The 6,000-nt window shown below is 31.0% G+C and overlaps 1 protein-coding gene across 1 annotated transcript in view; it reads right to left on the bottom strand.

The window, feature by feature from the left end:
- The window catches only part of LOC137429779 (cyclin-dependent kinase-like 1), a 104,351-nt gene that overhangs the window by 45,571 nt on the left and 52,780 nt on the right, over positions 1–6,000 (bottom strand). The gene's annotated exons all lie outside the window — the stretch shown is intronic.

The raw sequence follows: 6,000 nt of genomic DNA, 5'->3' as shown, positions 1-6,000 counted from the left end.
TGTCACACATCCAATAAATCCATCAAGTTTTATCCAAATCCATCCAAAATGTAATCAATTCGTCATTGTCACACATCCAATAAATCCATCAAGTTTTATACAAATCCATCCAAAATGTAATCAATTCGTCATTGTCACACATCCAATAAATCCATCAAGTTTTATCCAAATCCATCCAAAATGTAATCAATTCGTCCATGTCACACATCCAATAAATCCATCAAGTTTTATACAAATCCATCCAAAATGTAATCAATTCGTCATTGTCACACATCCAAAAAATCCATCAAGTTTTATCCAAATCCATCCAAAATGTAATCAATTCGTCATTGTCACACATCCAATAAATCCATCAAGTTTTATACAAATCCATCCAAAATGTAATCAATTCGTCAATGTCACACATCCAATAAATCCATCAAGTTTTATACAAATCCATCCAAAATGTAATCAATTCGTCATTGTCACATATCCAATAAATCCATCAAGTTTTATCCAAATCCATCCAAAATGTAATCAATTCGTCATTGTCACACATCCAATAAATCCATCAAGTTTTATACAAATCCATCCAAAATGTAATCAATTCGTCATTGTCACACATCCAATAAATCCATCAAGTTTTATCCAAATCCATCCAAAATGTAATCAATTCGTCCATGTCACACATCCAATAAATCCATCAAGTTTTATACAAATCCATCCAAAATGTAATCAATTCGTCATTGTCACACATCCAATAAATCCATCAAGTTTTATCCAAATCCATCCAAAATGTAATCAATTCGTCATTGTCACACATCCAATAAATCCATCAAATTTTATACAAATCCATCCAAAATGTAATCAATTCGTCATTGTCACACATCCAATAAATCCATCAAGTTTTATACAAATCCATCCAAAATGTACTCAATTCGTCATTGTCACACATCCAATAAATCCATCAAGTTTTATCCAAATCCATCCAAAATGTAATCAATTCGTCAATGTCACACATCCAATAAATCCATCAAGTTTTATACAAATCCATCCAAAATGTAATCAATTCGTCAATGTCACACATCCAATAAATCCATCAAGTTTTATACAAATCCATCCAAAATGTAATCAATTCGTCATTGTCACACATCCAATAAATCCATCAAGTTTTATACAAATCCATCCAAAATGTAATCAATTCGTCATTGTCACACATCCAATAAATCCATCAAGTTTTATACAAATCCATCCAAAATGTAATCAATTCGTCATTGTCACACATCCAATAAATCCATCAAGTTTTATACAAATCCATCCAAAATGTAATCAATTCGTCAATGTCACACATCCAATAAATCCATCAAGTTTTATACAAATCCATCCAAAATGTAATCAATTCGTCATTGTCACATATCCAATAAATCCATCAAGTTTTATCCAAATCCATCCAAAATGTAATCAATCGTCATTGTCACACATCCAATAAATCCATCAAGTTTTATACAAATCCATCCAAAATGTAATCAATTCGTCATTGTCACACATCCAATAAATCCATCAAGTTTTATCCAAATCCATCCAAAATGTAATCAATTCGTCCATGTCACACATCCAATAAATCCATCAAGTTTTATACAAATCCATCCAAAATGTAATCAATTCGTCATTGTCACACATCCAATAAATCCATCAAGTTTTACCCAAATCCATCCAAAATGTAATCAATTCGTCATTGTCACACATCCAATAAATCCATCAAGTTTTATACAAATCCATCCAAAATGTAATCAATTCGTCATTGTCACACATCCAATAAATCCATCAAGTTTTATACAAATCCATCCAAAATGTACTCAATTTGTCATTGTCACACATCCAATAAATCCATCAAGTTTTATCCAAATCCATCCAAAATGTAATCAATTCGTCATTGTCACACATCCAATAAATCCATCAAGTTTTATACAAATCCATCCAAAATGTAATCAATTCGTCATTGTCACACATCCAATAAATCCATCAGGTTTTATCCAAATCCATCCTAATGTAATCTATTCGTCCATGTCACACATCCAATAAATCCATCAAGTTTTATACAAATCCATCCAAAATGTAATCAATTCGTCATTGTCACACATCCAATAAATCCATCAAGTTTTATCCAAATCCATCCAAAATGTAATCAATTCGTCATTGTCACACATCCAATAAATCCATCAAGTTTTATACAAATCCATCCAAAATGTAATCAATTCGTCATTGTCACACATCCAATAAATCCATCAAGTTTTATACAAATCCATCCAAAATGTAATCAATTCGTCATTGTCACACATCCAATAAATCCATCAAGTTTTATACAAATCCATCCAAAATGTACTCAATTCGTCATTGTCACACATCCAATAAATCCATCAAGTTTTATCCAAATCCATCCAAAATGTAATCAATTCGTCATTGTCACACATCCAATAAATCCATCAAGTTTTATACAAATCCATCCAAAATGTAATCAATTCGTCATTGTCACACATCCAATAAATCCATCAAGTTTTATCCAAATCCATCCAAAATGTAATCAATTCGTCCATGTCACACATCCAATAAATCCATCAAGTTTTATACAAATCCATCCAAAATGTAATCAATTCGTCATTGTCACACATCCAATAAATCCATCAAGTTTTATCCAAATCCATCCAAAATGTAATCAATTCGTCATTGTCACACATCCAATAAATCCATCAAGTTTTATACAAATCCATCCAAAATGTAATCAATTCGTCATTGTCACATATCCAATAAATCCATCAAGTTTTATCCAAATCCATCCAAAATGTAATCAATTCGTCATTGTCACACATCCAATAAATCCATCAAGTTTTATACAAATCCATCCAAAATGTAATCAATTCGTCATTGTCACACATCCAATAAATCCATCAAGTTTTATCCAAATCCATCCAAAATGTAATCAATTCGTCCATGTCACACATCCAATAAATCCATCAAGTTTTATACAAATCCATCCAAAATGTAATCAATTCGTCATTGTCACACATCCAATAAATCCATCAAGTTTTATCCAAATCCATCCAAAATGTAATCAATTCGTCATTGTCACACATCCAATAAATCCATCAAATTTTATACAAATCCATCCAAAATGTAATCAATTCGTCATTGTCACACATCCAATAAATCCATCAAGTTTTATACAAATCCATCCAAAATGTACTCAATTCGTCATTGTCACACATCCAATAAATCCATCAAGTTTTATCCAAATCCATCCAAAATGTAATCAATTCGTCAATTCGTCAAAAAAAAAAAAAAAAAAAAAATGTCACACATCCAATAAATCCATCAAGTTTTATACAAATCCATCCAAAATGTAATCAATTCGTCAATGTCACACATCCAATAAATCCATCAAGTTTTATACAAATCCATCCAAAATGTAATCAATTCGTCATTGTCACACATCCAATAAATCCATCAAGTTTTATACAAATCCATCCAAAATGTAATCAATTCGTCATTGTCACACATCCAATAAATCCATCAAGTTTTATACAAATCCATCCAAAATGTAATCAATTCGTCATTGTCACACATCCAATAAATCCATCAAGTTTTATACAAATCCATCCAAAATGTAATCAATTCGTCAATGTCACACATCCAATAAATCCATCAAGTTTTATACAAATCCATCCAAAATGTAATCAATTCGTCATTGTCACATATCCAATAAATCCATCAAGTTTTATCCAAATCCATCCAAAATGTAATCAATCGTCATTGTCACACATCCAATAAATCCATCAAGTTTTATACAAATCCATCCAAAATGTAATCAATTCGTCATTGTCACACATCCAATAAATCCATCAAGTTTTATCCAAATCCATCCAAAATGTAATCAATTCGTCCATGTCACACATCCAATAAATCCATCAAGTTTTATACAAATCCATCCAAAATGTAATCAATTCGTCATTGTCACACATCCAATAAATCCATCAAGTTTTACCCAAATCCATCCTAATGTAATCAATTCGTCATTGTCACACATCCAATAAATCCATCAAGTTTTATACAAATCCATCCAAAATGTAATCAATTCGTCATTGTCACACATCCAATAAATCCATCAAGTTTTATCCAAATCCATCCAAAATGTAATCAATTCGTCATTGTCAACAATCCAATAAATCCATCAAGTTTTATACAAATCCATCCAAAATGTAATCAATTCGTCATTGTCACACATCCAATAAATCCATCAAGTTTTATACAAATCCATCCAAAATGTAATCAATTCGTCATTGTCACACATCCAATAAATCCATCAAGTTTTATACAAATCCATCCAAAATGTACTCAATTCGTCATTATCACACATCCAATAAATCCATCAAGTTTTATCCAAATCCATCCAAAATGTAATCAATTCGTCATTGTCACACATCCAATAAATCCATCAAGTTTTATACAAATCCATCCAAAATGTAATCAATTCGTCATTGTCACACATCCAATAAATCCATCAAGTTTTATCCAAATCCATCCAAAATGTAATCAATTCGTCCATGTCACACATCCAATAAATCCATCAAGTTTTATACAAATCCATCCAAAATGTAATCAATTCGTCATTGTCACACATCCAATAAATCCATCAAGTTTTATCCAAATCCATCCAAAATGTAATCAATTTCTCATTGTCACACATCCAATAAATCCATCAAGTTTTATACAAATCCATCCAAAATGTAATCAATTCGTCATTGTCACACATCCAATAAATCCATCAAGTTTTATCCAAATCCATCCAAAATGTAATCAATTCGTCCATGTCACACATCCAATAAATCCATCAAGTTTTATACAAATCCATCCAAAATGTAATCAATTCGTCATTGTCACACATCCAATAAATCCATCAAGTTTTACCCAAATCCATCCAAAATGTAATCAATTCGTCATTGTCACACATCCAATAAATCCATCAAGTTTTATACAAATCCATCCAAAATGTAAACAATTCGTCATTGTCACACATCCAATAAATCCATCAAGTTTTATACAAATCCATCCAAAATGTAATCAATTCGTCATTGTCACACATCCAATAAATCCATCAAGTTTTATACAAATCCATCCAAAATGTACTCAATTCGTCATTGTCACACATCCAATATATCCATCAAGTTTTATCCAAATCCATCCAAAATGTAATCAATTCGTCATTGTCACACATCCAATAAATCCATCAAGTTTTATACAAATCCATCCAAAATGTAATCAATTCGTCATTGTCACACATCCAATAAATCCATCAAGTTTTATCCAAATCCATCCAAAATGTAATCAATTCGTCCATGTCACACATCCAATAAATCCATCAAGTTTTATACAAATCCATCCAAAATGTAATCAATTCGTCATTGTCACACATCCAATAAATCCATCAAGTTTTATCCAAATCCATCCAAAATGTAATCAATTCGTCCATGTCACACATCCAATAAATCCATCAAGTTTTATACAAATCCATCCAAAATGTAATCAATTCGTCATTGTCACACATCCAATAAATCCATCAAGTTTTATCCAAATCCATCCAAAATGTAATCAATTCGTCATTGTCACACATCCAATAAATCCATCAAGTTTTATACAAATCCATCCAAAATGTAATCAATTCGTCCATGTCACACATCCAATAAATCCATCAAGTTTTATACAAATCCATCCAAAATGTAATCAATTCGTCATTGTCACACATCCAATAAATCCATCAAGTTTTATCCAAATCCATCCAAAATGTAATCAATTCGTCATTGTCACACATCCAATAAATCCATCAAGTTTTATACAAATCCATCCAAAATGTAATCAATTCGTCATTGTCACACATCCAATAAATCCATCAAGTTTTATACAAATCCATCCAAAATGTAATCAATTCGTCAATGTCACACATCCAATAAATCCATCAAGTTTTATACA

Source organism: Myxine glutinosa, chromosome 6 (assembly GCF_964187855.1).
Source record: "Myxine glutinosa chromosome 6, kmMyxGlut1.1, whole genome shotgun sequence".
In the NCBI taxonomy this organism is placed as follows: domain Eukaryota; kingdom Metazoa; phylum Chordata; class Myxini; order Myxiniformes; family Myxinidae; genus Myxine; species Myxine glutinosa.
This window is presented reverse-complemented; position numbering and strand designations above follow the sequence as displayed.